The following is a 20,931-nucleotide window of genomic DNA, read 5'->3' as shown; positions in this document are numbered from 1 at the left end:
AAACAGATGTATAATGACATGTACCTGACACTATAGTGTCATGCTAAACAATTTTACTGCCATATCCAAAGGATGCTCCATCCTACCTCATAGATACTTTTTCAATAATATTCATTACTGCTCTAATCATATTATCCAGAAATTGGAAACAGTCTAGATGTTCATCACTGCATGAATGCATAAAGGAAATGAGGCACCTTTAAACAATGGAATACTACTCAGCCATTTGAAAAAAAGAACTCCAATAAGCCCACTCATGCACCAGGGGTGGATTCTGATCCCCCTTGCCTGGGGGCCCCTGAACAGTTCAAGCTAAACAACTGTTTCGCATAACCAGAGGGCCTATTCCAGTCCCATGGGGATCCATGAATGGGGTGGGTTGGGGGGATGCTGGGGGGGTAGGAAGAGCATGGAGATCTGTGGTTGGTATGTAAAAATGAATAGATTACTTAAAAGTAATAATGAAAACAAACAAAATGAAATTAATAAGTAAATGAATGGGGCTAGAAAAAAATATCCTGAATGAAATAACCCAGAATTAGAAAGACAAATGTTTTGCTTATATGTTGTTGCTTGGGTGTTAAGTCTTGGATAAGCTACAATCCATAAAACCACAGAATGTAGGTATAGAGTAAGGGGCTGTGAGGAAAGATAGACTTCCTTAGGAAAGGGAGAAAGAATAGGTAATTGTGGACAGATGGGGTCTGGTATAGGAGGATCAAACAGGGAGAGGAAGGGAAGAGGAGTCAAGAGTGGAAATATGGGAGGGACAATTAAAACTAAGATCCATTTGAGGGGACAAATATCAACCTAGGTAAACCTATGTAAATGTAAACTATGTATAAAATATATACATGTATGAACGCTGTGATATTTTGTTTGTGATCTGATAAATAAAGCTTGCCTGAAGATCAGGATGTGGAGTTAAGCCTCTAGCTAGCCATAGAGGCCAGGCAGTGTTGGCACACATCTTTAATCCCAGCATGTGGGAGGCAGAGGCAGACAAATCTCTGTAAGTTCAAGGCCACCCTGGGCAACACAAAATTGATCCAGTCTAAAAGAGAAACAGAGCCAGGCAGTGATGGCTCGTGCCTTTAATCCCAGTACTTGGGAGTCACATGCCTTTAATCCCAGCACTAGGAAGGTGGAGACAAGAAGTGATACAGCTGGGGGGAAATAGGAATAAAGGGCAGGTAGATATAGGAGCTTTCTGCTGAGGATTTCCTAGAGGTAAGAACTAGTGGCTGGCTGTTCTGCTTCTCTGATTTTTGAGGATTTAGCCCAATATCTGGCTCTAGGTTTTTATTCTTAAGACCAATTAGGACTTGTGCTACAATATAAATGTTTCAATATCAATATAAATATTTCAATATAAATGAAATTCAATATAAATTCCCAAATAACTGGGAAGACAAAGACCCAACTGGACATTGCTTGTCACTAAGTGAAGCTTATTGTACTGGGACTGGGTTATATCTAATCCAGGTGTTGGCCAAAATGTTCCATGGGAACCCCCAAACAACTTAAGCTATTACCAAGGCTATGCACTGCTCTTCATAAACTGAAAACAATACCTATGCAACTCATTGAACAGAGAGAAGTCAAGCTGGTGCCTACCTAGAGCCTTCATCCCTATTAGCTGGTGTTAAGGTATTGGAAATTACTATGCATGGTACCAAAGGAGAAACATAAACACACAAACAGCCAAAAATTTTTAGATCTACAATGGTTTCTTGCCAAAAGATGCTCTAATGAAATAGTGGTACAGTACTTGACTTGTAGGTTTGTGTTTTTATGGAATTCTTGTATGTACAAATATAAATTACTCTGTGTTTTTCTGTGTTCCTCAAGCATTTTCTTTGGCCCTTTTCTTCTGTTTGCTTCTTTATTTTTGTCCTATTCTGTATCTTTTGAATCTTTGGTTATGACATTCATTATTTAGATGCCTGTTTGTTTTCAGAGACAGAAAAGTTGGAGGACAGGTGTTTAGAATCTCAGAGGAGTTGAGTGAAGGGAAACTATAATTAGAATATATTTTATGAAAAAAATCTATTTTCAGTAAAAGAAAAAAGGTGGAGGTTATAGATCTGGATCTTTGCTTCTTGTCTCCTTCCTAATGCTGGCAATCACTCTTCTTCATTGTTTTCATTGCTTTTCTTTTCCCAAAACATCTGCTCTCAATTACATTTTTATTCTTTTCTCACATATGAATAGTTTCCTTGTACAGGCATAATTATACCTGTCTTATATAAATCCAGAATAAATGAGTAGTGAATTGTAGAGGGCAAAAGTGCTCATAGATAAGCACTGGAGAAACCAGGAGTGTTACTCACACAGGGTTGTTCCTTCAGTTGTTTTCCACCCAGAAGGCTGGGAGTGGATGTTGTTAATAACCTGGTGACCTTTGCTTTGCTGTCATTTGGGCCTGGCCACACCCAAAGCACCCAGAGCATTTACCCTAGACTCTCCCTCCCTAGACTTCTAGCTCTTTATAACTTTGTTTCTCAGTCAATAGAACCCATCCTTAAGGGAGATAACTGTTACATGTATTTTAGAGCTGCTGACCTCTACTTTATCTTGGTCAAATACCACACCAGATCCTAGAACCTTAATACATAGAATCCATCTTCAGGGTAGAGGTCACATGTACTTAGCAAAAGGGTTTCAATATGGTTACATGTTAGGTTTTATTGTGCACATGACATCTTAATATATGTTACTAGGATTTTTTTCATAATTGCACTAGATTTAATTATGTCTGAAACAAATTTGTCTGGGGTCAGACTCCAGAATGTGAACCAGCACTGGATAAGTTGGCTGAAATGAGTTTCCTGCCTACCTTACTCATCAGTGATGCTTGTAGGGACTCCCTTAGTGGGTCACGTGGTAAACGGGTGTTTGGTTTTATAGATGATGATAAAACTATCCTCCAATATTGCCATTGGATTTTGCAATCATTGACTGGATGTTTCAAATCATTTTCTTATTAGAAAATGTTCTTTTATCTCACAATATCTCTTACTGTGTTCCTTAATATATGTGCCTCATGACATATTTCTTGCCTTTATAACCAATGAATAATTTCTATTCTATCATGCTTTCAAAACATTATTTTGAAGTTTTTAGCACACATAAATGTAACAAAAATGATAAAATACGGAACAATCTCTATCTGAAGTCATAATTTTCAGTAAGAACACAATGTCCATATTATTTCTATATGTTTACCATGTCATCACATTTGTTCAGAATGGTACACTAAAAGGTGAGATGCTTAAATATTGGAGAGAGTAATGGCTTTACACCTATTCTTTGAAAGAAAAATGCCACAGCACAGAATTCAAGAAATGAAGAAAAGGGGAGTCACAGATTTTTTTTGGGGGGGCGGGGTTTGAGACAGGGTTTCTCTGTGTAGCTTTGCGCCTTTCCTGGAACTCACTTGGTAGCCCAGGCTGGCCTCGAATTCGCAGAGATCCTCCTGGCTCTGCCTCCCAAGTGCTGGGATTAAAGGCCTGTGCCACCACCGCCCAGCGAGTCACTGAGATTTTAGGGCACACAAAACATAGCATAGATAGAAATGAACAAAATTTTGAAAGTAGTTTCAGCTGTGAGCAAGTCAATATTGAATGATCAGAGTTTGGAAATAATGAGCACAAATGAAGTCCCTTCTGAGAAATAGTGAGATTGGGAGAATGACAATGACAAGTCAGACTGATGGCACACAGTCAGATACAGGGGAGGGTGGGGGTGGGGGTGGGGGGGGGACAATGACTACGACAACACAACATAAGATATGGATTATTTCCTGAAACTTGGAAAATTTAAGTTATTTTATGATACTTTTTAATTAATTTCCAACTTTCGTTTGTAATTGAAAACACAGTCTCACTATGTAGTGCAGGCTTGTTTGAATTCATGTATTTCCTGTTTCACCCTCTTAAGTGCTGGGATTACAAGTGTGTACCACCACACCAGCTAAATTTCTCTGAATCCAGTAAATCAAATACATGGCTGTGGACGTATTAAACAAACACTCTAGTCCTGAGATGTGGAACTGCTTATTATCCCCGTAGCATCTTCTGTGGTAAATTTCATTAAAATGAAAGCAATGTCAAGTGTTTAATTTCAGTTTTAGTAGTTTAAAAGAGTTGAAAATAGTAAAGTTTCTGAAGCAGTCACTAACAGTCAGGAATTTTATGGGATGTTTTACATTTTTGGTCATACCATTTAAAAAACTTGAAACAAAAGCTACATTAGTCAAAGAAATTTCACATAACTCTCATCAAATATTATTAGAAAAATCTAGATATCCTCTATTGTAAGGGAGATAGATGAGACCATATTCTCATTAGATCTGTCAACTATGGAAACATCTGTACTTTATTGAAGTAATTTAGGTCAGAAATACATGTGTATCTCCTTTTTATCTTAAATATATAGCACCAGGAACTTAGGAAGGCAGCACATAATTGTGATTCCAGCTACTCAAGGCTCCAAAGCAGGGCAATCTCAACTTTCCTGCCAGCCTGAGTAACTTAGCAAGAGAGTGTCTCAAAATTTAAAAGAGGATTTTGATGTATCTTAGTGAAGAAGTGTGTATTTAGCCCATACATGTCTCTGGGCTCAAGTTCATATACATACATACACACATTTCATGGGAAAAAAAAATCTAAGAAAAGTTCAAACAGACTTGGAGTGTCTCTTATTATGTGTATTTGTTGAAAATGAGGAAATAAATTCATTTGTCATTAAATTTTCATACAACAAAATAATAGTTTCTAAGTTATGCATTTTTATAATTGCATCTTACTATTTGGAGTGAATTTCAAATAATTTATAGCAATATGTTTTAAGTTAAACATTTTAAAAAACTAAGCTGATTGATGCCCACAGTGTAATTTGAGGAGATTGATAAACACAGTGTCATTCTGTCCTCCTCACAAAAAAATAAATAAATAAAAATAAATAAAATAAAGTAGAGACGTGGTATGTTTATACCAGCATTCACATTTCCCTTTCAACTCTGATAATAATGTTATTCTCTAATCTCACACCCTTTGTCATATTCTATTCTGTTTCATAACTTTAATCTGTGAAATCTCCCTTACTCATGATTTATGAGCAATAAAACCTTTGCTCAGTTAATTTTTATTGCTATTTCATTTTTAATTTAGCTTTTTACAAGTCAGTGTTGTATGTTCAAAAGTCAACTTTATCCAGTAGTCAATAAAAGGTTATGCTTAGTCACTTTAAAGCAATCTAATTTCCACCCTCTACAAATGGATTGGCAAGTACATCAAAGTCAGCTGTCATTTTACAGAACTAACAAGTGCCAGATTTTACTTAACAAGTCATATCATGTCTTCCTTGCATGTGTGTGTTGCTTGCAATCCTGCCAGATTATATAGACAATTGTGATTTCATGTCTCTCTACCCACATTGACATGTACAACTTCCAGAGAATAGATTGTGTGTGTGTGTGTGTGTGTGTGTGTGTGTGTGTGTGTGTGTGTGTGTGTTTAATGGAATGCTTTTAGGAGTCTGTTAACATGCATATTTTCTCTCCTATATGTGCTATATCTAAAGCTTTCCTTGATGGACCTTTCAATTACATGATCCATACTTTATACTTCTGTTTAGTCACCTGTACATTACTACACTGACAACAGCTAACAGAAGGCTCAGATAAAGAAAGGCAAATCGATGCTTTTCCCTGTTTGCCGCTCCAATGCTGTGACTTTCCATGTGACCCAAATCAAGTCAGTTCTCTGCAAAACCCTTGCTTGTGTTTGTGGATAGATCTTCTTAAGATCTTCTTTAAGATCTTTTAAACTTAACAAGACAACTAAGCTGTGGAACATGAAGATATGAGGCAAGAACACCAAAGATTCTCAGTGTTCATACTGTGAATTTAGCATCTTTACATTAATATTCATTTTGAATTTTCTCAAGTTACTGTCTTAAAATGGTTACATTTATTCCAACCCTTAATTGCCCAAGTAGGAAGCTATGTATTTGATACCCAAAATAGTGAAACTGTATTTTCAAAGTCTTTTTATCATATTTGATAGTTATTTACTTTTTCCAACATAGTAATTTTATAGATTGGGAGTTTCACATAATGCACCCCAATCATGTTCACTTTCCAGTACTCTCAGGTTAACCCCACCCCTCCCTTGTGTAGCAGGAATCTTAAAAGTTCTTATTAATAAAATCAAACCCGAGGCCAGTTATTGGGGTGAACGCTGGAAGATCAGAGAAGCAGAACAAGCCACAGCTGCCTCACCTCGCCAGTTTCTCAGCTGGTCTTATTTCCTCAGACTGAACACTTCTATGTCCTCATCCCAATGGCTCTCAGCTGAACTGTGCTGCTTCAAAGCCTGAAAGCTTAACCAGCCAAATGCTTAACTAACTCTGGTGTCTGGTTTTCACGCCTTATATATCTTTCTACTTTCTGCGTCACTTCCTGGGATTAAAGGTATGTGTTAACATGCCTGGCTGTTTCCAATGTGGCCTTGAACTCACAGAGATCCACCTGGCTCTGCCTCCCAAGTGCTGGGATTAAAGGCATGCACCACCACTGCCCAACTTCTGCTATGGCTTACTTTTCCCATTTTCTAGCCACCATTTGTGGTTCTATATCTAGTGGCTGTCTGTTCTCTGACCCCAGATAAGTTTATTAGGGTGTATAATATTGTGGAGAACACAATACCACCATAACCTTGTAACCTCCTCCAAAGAAAAGAAGAAGCAAAGAAAAAAAAAGTCCCAATTTTTGTTGCCTATACTCACTGGAGCCTGGTCAAACTCCTGGTGGCCAGCCCCTTAAAGAAAGCTGAATCCTTTCCCACCTCTAACCCCTCCAGACGGTATCAGTTGTGAAGAGCTACACTTCAGGATAATGCTCACAATCTTTAAATAAGAGTTCTCTGAATAATTTCCAGTCCAGACACTTTTTTATTTGTGGGGGCGAAGGAACAGGTCACAGAAGCCTTATATGTTTCTCATTCTCAACTGTGAATCTGCAGTCATCAATACCACCACAAAAGAAGATCTCTTTCCCTTTACACATAGCAGGGATCATGGGCTTCCATGTGGTTTATGGAGAAGGCATTGACCAAAGACATCCACATAGCTTCTGGCAGCCCATTAGGCTAAGGACACCAACATAGCCCTCAGAGGCAGCATGGACTACAGACACATCCTCCCTTGGAAGCAGCACAGGCCATGGATATCAACATGATTTCTGGAAGTAGCACAGAACACACCACCAACACAACCTTGATAGATACATGGACCATGGGTATCAGCATGGCCTTAGGCAGCTGCACATGCAAGAAACTCACATTGACAGGGCTCTCAAAAGTAGCAATACTGGCCCATGTCTGTCAACATGGTTTCATGTGGTCACATAGACCAGAGACATACATATGGCCTTCTGCAGTAACACAGGCCACAGACATACATACAGCTCGCCAGCAGAAACAGGACCACAGAAACCAAGATAGCCTTTGGTGGCAGGTCAGACCTCAGACCTTAACATAGCTCAGGCAGCAGCAAAGACCACACATAAACATGGTAACTGGCAGCAACATAGCAACATGTACCCTTGGATATCAACATGGCCTCCAACAGCAGCACAGACCATAGGCGTCCATTTGACATCCATAGTGGTAACACTGGCCATGGACATCCACATGGCCTTGGCAGCAGTGCAGACCATGGATATCCATATTGACTTTGGACATCAACACTGCCTGGGGTGGAAACATGGACCACGAACACCAGCATGTCTCCAGGCTGTAGCAAGGATCACAGATTACAACATGGCTTCCTGGGACAGCACAGACCCTGGTGGTCTCATATTCATTGAAAGGAGTCAATGGTCTCAGTTTGCTGGTCTCTGAAGCACAGTAAATATTGCATCATCACTGAGACTCATCCAGGATATCCAGCTGTTGTCTAGGGTCAGCATAATCTTACAGCTTGGAAGTGTATCTGTGGAGGTTGTGGGGACAGGATACACTGGAGGTGCAGGCCACTGCACATCTCTCTGTTGTTGGTACCATCCTCTCCAAAGCTCATTGGGCATGACCCATGATCATTTGTTTGCAGCCATTGGGTAGTGACATGGGTCATGCTCCCCTCTTCCCAGCAGGCTGACCAGCACAGGCTGCAGTCATGGTGACTACTAATAAAATTATTTTTAATTAGGATTCTATATAGCACAAATTACACTTGAAAGGGTACATGCAGCAAATTAATTACATATATTACTTAAAAACTGTACAATGGAAAAAAATAGCATCTTCAACAAATGGTGCTGGGATAACAGGATGTCAATGTGTAGAAGGCTGCAAATAGATCCATATCAGTCACCGTGCACAAAACTTAAGTCCAGGTGGATCAAAGACCTCAACATAAATCCAGTTACTCTGAACCTGATAGAAGAGAAAGTAGGAAGTAGTCTTGAATGCATTGCCATAGGAGATCACTCCCCAAATATAACACCAGTAGCAGACACTGAGAGAAACAATCAATCAATGGGAACTGTTGAAACTGAGAAGCTTTTGTAGAGCAAAGGACACAGTCAACAAGACAAAACAACAGCCTACAGAATGGGAAAAGGTCGTCACCAACCCCACATCTGACAGAGGGCTGCTATCCAGAATATATAAAGAACTCAAGAAATTAGACATCAAAATGCCCAACAGTCCAGTTAAGAAATGGGCTATAGAACTAAACAGAGAATTCTCTACAGAGGAAGTTCAAATGGCTGAAAGACATTTAAGGAATTGCTCAACATCCCTAATTATCGGGGAAATGCAGATCAAAATGACTCTGAGATACCACCTTACACCTGTCAGAATGGCTAAGATAAAAAACACTGAAGACAGCTTATGCTGGAGAGGATGTAGAGCAAGGGGAACTCTCCTCCACTGCTGGTGAGAATGCAAGCTTGTACAGCCACTTTGGAAATCAATATGGCACTTCCTTAGCAAAGTGGTAATCCATCTCCCCCAAGACCCAGCAATACCACTCTTGGTCATATACCCAAGGAATGCTCAATCATACCACAAGGGCACTTGCTCAGCTATGTTTATATTAACATTGTTTGTAATAGCCAGAACCTGGAAACAACCTAGATGCCCTTCTACTGAAAAATGGACAAAGAAAATGTGGTACATATACACAATGTGGTACATATACACTCAGCAGAGAAAAACAATGACATCATGAGGTTTGCAGGCAAATGGATGGATATAGAAAAGATCATCCTGATTGAGGTAACCCAGACTCAGAAAGACAAACATGGTATGTACTTACTCATGGGAGGATACTAGATGTAAAACAAAGATGACTAGCCTGCTACTCACAACTCCAGGGAGGCTATCTAGAAAACAATACCCTAAGAAAGGCACAGGTATCACCCAATGACAGAGAAATGGATGAGATCTTCATGAACAACCTGGATGTGAGTGGCGATAATGAAGGGCAAGTTTTGAGGGAAATAGAGCTTAGGGGAGCAGAAGATCCCAGCTGGATCAAGAACATAGAGGGAGAACAAGGAATATTAGACCATTATAAATGAAGACTACATGAGAATAGGAAGAAGCAAAGTGCTAGAGAGGTCCCCAGAAATCCATAAAGATACCTCCACTGTAGACTACTGGCAATGGTCAAGAGAAAGCCCGAACTGACATACTCTGGTGATCAGATGGCCAAATACCCTAACTGTCTTGCTAGAAATCTCATCCAATGCCTGACAGAAGTGGATGCAAAGATCCATAGCTCCAGTAGTCCAATTGGTGAGAAAGAGGAGGGATTGAATGAGCGAGAATTGTTGAGACCAAGATTGGAAAAAGCACAGGGACAAATAGCCAAACTAATGGAAACTCATGAATTATGAACCAAATCTGTGGAGCCCCCAACTGGATCAGGCCCTTTAGATAAGTGAGACAGTTGATTAGCTTGTACTGTTTAGGAGGCACCCAGGCAGTGGGACCTGGACCTGTCCTTAGTGCATGAGCTGGCTGTTTGGAACCTGGGACTTATGCAGGGACACTTTGCTCAGCCTGAGAGGAGGGGACTGGCCTTGCCTGGTCTGAATCTACCAGGTTGAGCTGAATCCCCAGGATAGTGTTTGCCCTGGAGGAGATGGGAATGAGGGGTGAGCTGAGGTGAAGGTGGGGGTGGGGGCTGGAAAGAGAAGGACAGTGGAATCCATGGCTGATATGTAAAATTAAGTTAAATTTTAGAATAAAATAAAAAGAATTGAATTAATTTAGTAATCAACCAAAGGTAGTCTGATGCCCAGATCTTAAACAGTCACATCAGCACTATATATATTTGGTTCATGTGAAATTTTCCATATTAAACGACACTGAATATATCAACACAATATGAAAAGTAATTAGGATTTTAATATAGAACACATTTTTAAGTTTTCATAATATTTACCCTTCTAAGGAGGTATATATGTATTAATTTATTCTATTGGTCTTTAACAAAAACATTTAGCAGAAAGCTTGTCACAGGTAGATATATTTTTAAAAGTGTGAAACCTGACTTTTAATATGCTAATTTTCTTTCTTTTTTTTTATTTCAGGTTCATCTTCTCTGTTAAACAATGTTACCTTCTTCTCTGAAACATTTGAAGTTTTTTTGTTAAATACTACATTGTGTTTTCTGTCCCTTTGAATCACATTCTCTTTAATTTGCTTTATACGTATTTCAACTCATTGCTTGTATATACACTAAAAATAACTAAAACATCAAATATGCCCATAACTCAGTATTTTGCAGAGGTTCTGTACACTATTCATGGGGAGCCTCTTCATCTGTCCTGCATGGTACCCATGCAATGCATATTGTACCATATACTCTAGAAAAGAACACTGAGAATATTTTAATTCACAGATGTTTCCTCACTCTCTAAGTAATTATCTACAGAGACAAGTGAACCAAGCTCAAAGGAACATACAAACCTTAGACCAACCAACAGCTGTAGAACCTGCATGGGACCTGACTAGACCCTCTGCATACAGGAGACAGTGTGTAGCTAGGTCTCTTTGAGGGTGATCAGGATCTATCTCTGGTTCATGAGCCAGCTTTCTGAATCCTATTACCTATGGTTGGACACTTTGCTCACCTACAATAAAATGGGGAGAGGCTTGGTCCTGCCTCAACTGAATGCACGAGGTTTAGATGTCTCCCCATGGGAGAACTTACCCTGTTGGAGGATATGAAGGGTGGAGGGAAAGTTAGGAGAGGGAGCAGGAAGAAGGATGAGAGGGGGATCTGTGGCTGGTATGTAAAATGAATTTAAAAATAAATAAACAAATAAATAAATAGGAAAAAAGAAAGTGGAAAAACATGAAATTGACTCAACTGTTCTTTAGGTAAATTTTAATTTTGAAGCAGACAGAATAGGAAAGAACATTCCTTTTGAGTTACAGAGAGTAAAGGGAAAATTCCCTGCCATCTGTTTAATAACACTGACCATAATCACTTCTCTTACTCATGTGTATCCATAGCAGTAAATGAAGTTATGTTGATTAATGCACAGATGATCTCTATTTAGATGAGTGGCTTCCAATTCAATAATATGCAAAATCAACTATCATCATAATGAGAATGTAAAATGCGCATTAAATGTTTGCTGTGTGGCAAATGCTTACATGACTGAATCAAAAGAAAACATGAATCACAAAGATTTAAAAAGGAAACAGTAATTCCATTTCAGATACACAATATTCTTTGAGAATTTTTGTGCTAAATATTTATAAGCATGCAATAGATGGGAAATGTAAAAAAATGTTTAATTCTTAAAATTAAGCAAGAATGTCAACAAATTTTGCATTAGAATTATTTTTTTGTGTATTTATATTTTCTGTTAATGTTAGACAGAACATGTTGCAGTAACATGTGGTGTAAAATCCTAACAAAATGGGAATATTTGATCCTCCTCTGTCAACTTATCTCTATATGATGTATATTATATATAGCACTTGTCTGTTTTAGTTCTGTGACAGTGTCCAAGACCTCCCCAGATCTAGGATTCAGGTTATAATTCACAGGGAACTTCAAAATTTTCATATAGTGTCTTAGTCATGGTTTTCCAGAGTAATAGAACTTATAAAATGAACCCCCCCTCTCTCTCCATATATGTATATATGGATTTAGTAGAATGACTTACAGGCTGTGGTACATCTAATCCAACAATGGCTGACTATGAATGGAAAATCCAAGGATCTAGTAGTTGCTCAGTCCATGAGGTTGGATATCTCAGCTGGTATTCAGTTTATGCTGGAATCCCAAAGAAGGCTCTAATGCCTGGGAGGGAATAGACTTGTAATGTCAGGTGAAAGCAAATAGACAAAGAGCAAAAGCTTCCATCAGAGGGGCTGGCTCAGGTTAGATCTTTGTTAAAGGTGTGTTTCCCTACCTCAAGGATCCAAATTAGAAGTAGATCTTTCCACCTCAAATTAATTAGAAATCCCTCAGAGGTGTGACCTCCATTTTTGGGTTTTGTTTACTTCCAGATGTGGTCAAGTTGATGACCAAGAGTAGTAATCACACATAGCCAAAATAGTTAGAAAGAAAATGAGTAATGCTTGAGTTATTAACTTGCATGATTTCAAGTCATAGAACCATAATAATAAAATTAGATTGCACTGGCAAAAAACACAAACAAAACAAAACAAAAACATCAATGACACAGAATAGAAATTCCAAGATATAAACTATCCACTTATAGCAACCTGATTTTTCATAAAAGCATCATAAATACATATCAAAACATAAACAATAACAAAATATACGTAGGAGAAAATATAGCATCCAATCAATGGTACTGGTCACAATGGATACCTACATGTAGAAGAATCAACTGTACAGACCTTTATTTACCACTCTGTGCACTGAACCCCAGATGGATCAAGAACCTAAACATAAGACTTTATAACCTTAATCTGATAAAGGAAATAGTTGGAGATTACACTTATGTTTTTCTGAAGAGGATCCTTGTAGCAGAGGCATTAAAACCAATAATTGACATATGGAACTCCATGAAACTCAGAAGCTTCTTTACATCAAAGGAAACTATTACTGGGGTAAAGTGGAAGCCTAGAGAGTATGAAAACCATTTACTAGATATAGCTCTGATGGAGAGTTAGTACTTTGAATACATAAAGAATGCAAAAAGATACTAGGTGTGGTTATGACCAACTTTAATCCTAGCACTAGAGAGGAAGAGGTAGGCAGATCTCTTGAGTCCATGGTTAGCCTAGTCTATATAGGCAGTTCAAGAGTTTCAGCACAGCCATGGCCAAGTAGAGAGACTATTTTAAAAAAATTTAAAAACCAAACAACACACAAAAAAGATGTATCTAACAGAGAGTTCTTATTAGAAGACATACAATGGCTGAGCAATATAGCCATCTTTATCCATCAGGAGAATGAAAATTAAAGCTACTTTCAGATTTCACTTTATCTTATAGCCAAGATAAAGAAACAGATGCCATAATGGATGTGGGGAAGGAGAAACACAAACAGCTGGTAGAAATGCAGACTGGTATAGGTACTATGGGAAACATTGTCAAGGTTTCAAAAAAATCCCTTAAAATTAGTCTACCCTATGACTCTTGCCACACTTTTGTACATACCCAAATGATATTATATCTAATTACAAATCTAATTGCTGTTATAATCACACTAGTTAGGAAATGAAAACATTTTAGATGCCCATCAGTTAATGAATAGAAAATTAAAGTGTGTTCCATTTATACAATGAAACATTATTCAGCTGATAAGAAAACAAAAATTAAGAAATCCATAGGTAGATGTATAGAGCTGGAATACATCTTTCTGGGTGAGGAAAATCAAATACAGAAAGACAAATGTTGCAAACTTTCTTTCAGTTGTGGCTATTAGCTTTGACTCATCAGATAATGTTTTCCAGCAGGAATGCACATAGAGGTCAGGAATTTAGTAAGTAGCCCTTGGAGGTCTTAATGGACAACAGTGGACTTTTAAGGAATAGGAAATAAACTATCATAATTTGAAGCCAATATCATACTTATTAAAGGAGTAATGGATTAGGAAAGAGCCAAATTGAGGTACTGTATGAAGAGCAAGTTAGAAAAGGAAATACAGAAGAGACAATTAACACTATAAGTCTTTTTAAAAGACATACAGAAAACCTAACACTATCTATCTATCTATCTATCATCTATCTACTTTCAGGATATTTTTTAAAAGAAATTTAAAGGTGTTAATTAACAATGGAGGGAGCAATACCTCAACTTGATGCCTTATGATAGTTCTAAATTCCTGGTGATCAGAATCTCTTGAGTTTAATAGCTAGCTAATTAGGTCACAAATATCACCCAAGTATTATGTGCTACTGTCATTGTCACTGGCTAATCTCCAAATCTTGATGGTAAGATCTTATTGCTGAAGTCGCTACTTACTTAATTCACAGAACATGGAGAAATCAACCTGGTATACACCTGGAAGCTTCAAGCCTACAGTTTAGCTTTTGTGGTGCTTTGCCTGCTAATGAAGAAAACTAATCATTTATTAACCCATCTGTGAACCATGCCAACAACAACAATCACTGATCTAACAAGATACAGTCACTGCTGTTATAGTGGTATGAGTATTATGGTAGTAACTACTCATGGTCTGGTTATATCTCAGGTCCACTCCATAAGATGAAACACATACCTGTTAAAGGTAGCAAGAATCTGTGTCTAACTCCTACAATGTCATAGATCCTATATAATAAATATTACTTTGCTAGATGGAAACAGTATTAAAACTCCTAATGATTTGTTGTTTACCCACAGGTAAAAGCATCTCCTAACTAACAGTAGACAGCAATTAAAACTGAACTCTTCAAATAGTCAGAGTTCAGAGAACAATATGTGGTGGAATGTTCAGTCCTAAATGGGATATAAACATTATGCCTATCCACCAAGATGTAAGGACCTTCTGAGAAGAAAGGTAAAAAGGTTGCAGGACTCAGAGGTGTTATATAATATCAGCAAAGAGAGAATTTGCACAAGCAAACTCACAATGATCATAACAAAGTACACAATACCTGTACAAGCTCAAGCCAGACAGAAATCCCATCATAAGGGCAGGGATGGACATGAAATCCCACTGCTAGCTGAGGAAATACTGTCCTTTGATAGCTGCTAGAAGGAAACTCAGATTTCTTTAGTGTTGTGAGTGCTGGTGAGGCAACCATGTATCAGGACAGGTCTCAATCCCAAGACTATTTTGGCAAAACAAAGGAACTGGCCAGGAGAGACCTCATAGTTTGAAGGAAAGTGATTTGAGGGTGATTATGGGAAGGAAATACACAGATCTCATCTCTTCCCTCCTCCTATCCCACAGCCCTCCCTCCCAATCCGCTCCACATCCCCACATCACCCAAATAAAGGTCTCCATGGGGAGTCAGGAGAGCGCGGCACATTGAGACCAAGTAGGCCGAAGCCCCTCCCCACTACACCAAGGCTGTGCAAGGCATCACACCACCAGCACTGGCCACCCAAATGCTTGCCCATGCACCGGGGACAGATGCCGACCCCCCGTCTAGGTGCCCCTCAAACAATTCTAGCCAAACAACTGTCTTCCATATCCAGAAGGCCTATTCCAGTCCCATGGGGGCTCCATAGCCACTAGTCTACAGTTCATGGGCTTCCACTAGACGGTCATCTTTGTGTATCTTCCCATCATGTTTTTGATGTCCTCTGCCTGCAGAATCCCTCCTGTCTTTCATTGATTGAATTCCTGGAGCTCAGCCTAGTGCCTGGATGTGAATCTCTGCATCTGCCTGCATCAGTCACTGGACAAAGGCTCCATGATGGCAATTAAGATATTCACTATACCAGTCACCAGAGTAGACCAGTCCAGGCACCCTGTAGACCACTGCCAGCACTTCCTGGTGAGGTCATCCTTGTGTATTTCTGAGAGCCACCCAGGCACCCTGCCTCTTCCTATTCTCATGATGTCCTCATCTATCATGGTGTCTCCCTCCCTACCCTCCCACTCTGTCACTGTTCCAGCTTGACCCTCCTATTTCCCTATGTTGTCATCCCCCACTCCTCGCCCTCTGCCACCCCCCCACTCCTAGTACCCTCATGTAGATCTCATCTACTTCTCCTTTGCTAGGCCATTCATGTGTCCCTCCTAGGGTCTTTCCCTGTTAACTAGCCTCCCTGGAGCTGTGGGTTGCAGTCTGGCCATCCCTTACTTCATATCTAGTATCCACTTGTGAGTGAGAACATACTATGTTTGTCCTTCTATGTCTGGGTTACCTCACTCAGGATGGTTAAATAATGAGATGTCAGTACCTCCCTTTCTTAGAAATATTATCACGTGAAGAGCCACTGTGGTGTTATATGACTAAGTAACAACAGAATGCCAGGAATTGACATATAGACAAATTCTATAAAAATATAAAATATAAAATTTGTATTATGCCAGAATTTTAATAATAAGTGCAGCAGCTTTAGACTGAGAATTTTTTCCTGGGCACTCTGACCATTAAAACTTGAGACATGGCAATATGTCAAGACTGGCTTGGAAATTTTATTTTGGTCTAATGTCCTTGTAGCCACCAAAGCTACCAGCCTGACAGGCCTCTAGATTCTTAAAAATTGGGTTTTGGGTTAATGATTAAAAATGATAACTCTTTATGAATGATGGAGAAATTATTGGAAACAATAACTCTGTTCTGTCACAATTTATTAATGTTCATTAAAAGATAAGCAAAAGGAAGTGAGACAAATGTGCAAAACCAAAAATGATATGATCTATATTTTAGAACAACATGAATATATGCCTAGATAGTGAATCCTGTATAAATAAAAGAGAACTCTGGCTGTTAGTCAGTCAGGCTGCAAGATACTCTGGACCACCATGGCCTGACTCTATCTAGATTATGTTTAGGAAATTCTTCATAGACAATACATGAAATAAAATAGTAATAGTTGGTGTTTTCTTTAACATCTATATTTCTTAATTATATATATTTATGCATTTGTATGTGACATATTCCTGTATATATGTGGTAATCCATGCAGAGGCCACAGATTGATGCTGAGTATCACCCTCTATCAATCTCAATCTTTTCTGTTTTTGAGAAAATGTCTCTCACTGAACATGGAGCTAATCCTAGACTTTCAGGTCAATGAACCTCTGGAATTACCCTGACTGCATCCCCTAAGACTGAATTCATAGGATCAAACTGAGGAACCCTGCCTTTTTATTTTTTATTTTGTTTTATAATTTAATTTAATTTCACATATCAGCCATGGATTCCCCTGTCCTCCCCTTCCCGCCCCTGCTCCTGCCTTCCCCCAGCCCACCCCCCATTCCCATCTCATATAGGGCAAAGACTCCCTCCACTGGGGATTCAGCTCAATCTGGTAGATTCAGTCCAGGCAGGTCCAGTCCCCTCCTCCCAGGCTGAGTTAAGTGTCCTTGCATAGGCCCCAGGTTCCAAACAGCCAGCTCATGCACTAAGGACAGGTCCCTGTCCCAGTGCCCGGATGCCTCCCAAACAGTTCAAGTTAATCAACTGTCTCACTTATCCAAAGGTCATGATCCAGTTGGGGGCTCCTCAGGTTTTGGTTCATAGTTCATGTGTTTCCATTAGTTTGGCTATTTGTCCTTGTGTTTTTTCCAATCTTGGTCTCATCAATTCTCGCTCATACAATCCCTCCTCTTTCTCACCAGTTGGACTCCTGGAGCTCCACCTGGGGCCTGGCCGTGGGTCTTTGCATCCCTGCTTTTACATGGATACTGGGCTTCCAAACCATGTCCTTATGCATGGTCAGCAAGAACTTTGCCCAATGAAGAACTGAAATTATATCTCTTAATTTATTTATCTTGTTAAAAAAAAAAAAAACTACTTATGTTAAGTAATCAGGGTGAGATTGTATATTCTTCTTGATGTGTCCCATCAGAGAAAAGACATTAAAGTTTTTGTGTTAATGATATGTTATTTGTATTCTTTACACAAATATCTTTCTTTTCAAATGGTGAAAGTTCTGCTCAATCCTCATTATTCTCTGAGAAACTCCAGCATGTTTATTTAATGCCATCAAATAATATATCTGTATTACTCCAAATATCTCTAATCATCATGTTACATTTTATGTTTTAACATAACTAAATATGAGCAACATCAAACTTCAATCCTAGACTTGTATGGTATATAAACAACAAGCATTCATTTGTAATAATATGAAAAGCTACACACACTCACACACACACACACACACACTCACACACTCACTCATACATACACACACACACACACACACACACACACACATATTTGTCACTGTGTGTTTTGCTCTTGCTTTTGTTTCTACATCAATGAAATGATCATAGGTTATATTTCTAAATGTGGTTTCCTACTTTAAGTAATGAGATACTATTAGCTTCATAAAAATAATCAAATATATTCTCTTCTGTTGAATTACTCATTAAGCAACACTAAAAATATTTTATGCAAAGTAATGGTGTTTCATTTATGTACTACTGATGCCTACAATTACCAAATTTCACTAAAATTCCTTCAATATAAAATTTGAGTACTTGGACTTATTACAGAATAATTTATTTTAAAAGAAGGAGTGGTAAGCAATGATGGTCCATGAGAAAAGATTATTTGTAAGGTTTGTATGGGTATAAAAAGACTTATTCTCTTTGCTTTACTTTTGGGTATATATTTTCCTTATTCAGTGTGGGGGTTTTTTATGTCTTACTACTTTGTACTATTAATTTATTTTTTGTGGGATTAATAACAGCTCACTGGATGTTAATTTTAATTTATTATACATTTTCTTGAAATGCAATACCACTTGTGAATTATTTCCACATCTTGAAATATACTCAAAAAAAGTTTTGGGGGAGAAAAGCATATGGCATCTGTCATGTCTGTTTTATTTTCCTAAAAGGCCATTCATTTATCTCTTCTACTGTCACTCTGTTTGAATGAGAATAAACAGGATAGATTTATGGTTGGAGGACACAGGAAAACAACCCATCACTCACTCACAGAACACTGATGTTGAATAGTTGTGAAAACTGTTTTGCTAACATTATTAAATGGAATTTGGTGACATTTTATTTTAGAATATCTATATTCTTAATTATAATTAGTAATTGTATCCATCTTTATAGGAATAGAGAAGAAAGGGAAAGGAAAAGAGATGAAATTCTATTTTAATAAATATGCATTCTATAAAAGCCTTCAGTCTGACCTAACATGAATTTTGTAATAAGGCCATGCCTAATTCCACTGTTTAGCAATTAGATATCATATTTCCAAAAAAAAATTATTTAACAGACCACTTTTCTCTTCCATGTATTATGTTGAAAAATAGTTGTCTATGGAGGCATTATGTACTTCTAGGTTCTTTCTTTTCCCATTAGTTGATATGCCTGAATTTATCTTGATAACCTACTGGAAAATAGTTCTTAGTTCTACTTTGTTCTATCTATTCTAGATTTTGTGTGTGTGTGTGTGTGTGTGTGTGTGTGTGTGTGTGTGTGTGTGTTTACACAAATGTTGGATTTAGTTTTGAAGTTCCTTTAGAAAATATTGCAGAGAATCTATTGCCAACTTTGAATGGCACAGAGAGTTAACACTATTTTTCTAGTCTCAAATACGCAATAGTCACCAGGTTTATATCTTCCTCTTTTTCTTTTATTGGTATTCAACAATTTAAATGTAGTGATCTTTAATCTTCTTTGCTAATGTTTTAACTTACTATTGCATTTTTAGTGTGTGTGTATGTGTGTGTGTGTATGTGTGTGTGTGTGTGTGTGTGTGTGTGTGTGTGTACACCTGTGTGAAATGATGTACAAGTGGAAGTTGGTGGACAACTCTTAGGCATAAGTTCTCTTCTTTTACTATGTATGTTGTTGGGTTTGAACTCAAATAATCTGCCTTTGTGGCAGGCAACTTCATCTTGCTGGTATCCATTTTGGGTTAGATTTTATCTTTCATATTTTGAGAAAAATATGGTTTTTTTAGCAATTGCAACTATATTTTTGCTTTTGATAACATATTGTTTGTGTGCAACAACACTACTGCTTTCTTCTGATAAAAATCTCATGCATTCAAAGTTCAAATTGTTCCATGGAAAGCAAGAGAATATACCACTTAAGAATGTGGATGCTGGAAGCCACATAGGGCAATACACACTTACAGTATCCCACATATAAATTTTTGAAGTACAGTAAACTGCCTAAGTTTTTCTTATCTTAGGTTGTCTGTAAACACAGGCTAACAATTTCCTTAGTGTTTGAGATGATGAATTGATTCAACATTTTGGATATCTTAAAACATTATCTAGCACGTAGCTCAGAAAGTGACAATATCATTATTGTTTTTAATATGTAGTGAATATATGTATTTTTTGGCTCAGAATTCCTTCCACTTTAGTTGTGAGGGTAAAATCAGTCAGCCACTGAAGAAAAATACAGTCCCTGGAAGTAATCACAATCCTGTGTAGTGGACATGATGAGTTATTCATTAGCACAAGTCGTCACGCATTGCCAGCTGTTCTCATTCCTCTACTTTCTCTTTTTGCCAGTCTCTTGCCCTTCAAAGAGGGGATACCTGGCCTCCACATCAGTCCAAGTGATGCTGCCATTGGCCAGATCATGGACCACACCAGGCAGTTCAGACACCTCTGCCCTTATCTGTGGCATGGAGTCTCAGCCCCTCAGGGTTGCAGTGTGGGGGGTCTTGTTCACTGTATCAAAGTCAATGGTGATGCTGGAAAACCATGCCAATCTCATCAGTCCTTGCATAGCACCTTCTAATGGACACGGAGGAGTCATCTACTTTACGAGACACGCCATTCCTGGTCAGAGCTTCTGATAATTCCTTGATAAATG

Source organism: Onychomys torridus, chromosome 14, assembly GCF_903995425.1.
Source record: "Onychomys torridus chromosome 14, mOncTor1.1, whole genome shotgun sequence".
Lineage (NCBI taxonomy): Eukaryota > Metazoa > Chordata > Mammalia > Rodentia > Cricetidae > Onychomys > Onychomys torridus.
Note: the sequence above shows the minus strand (reverse complement) of the source record.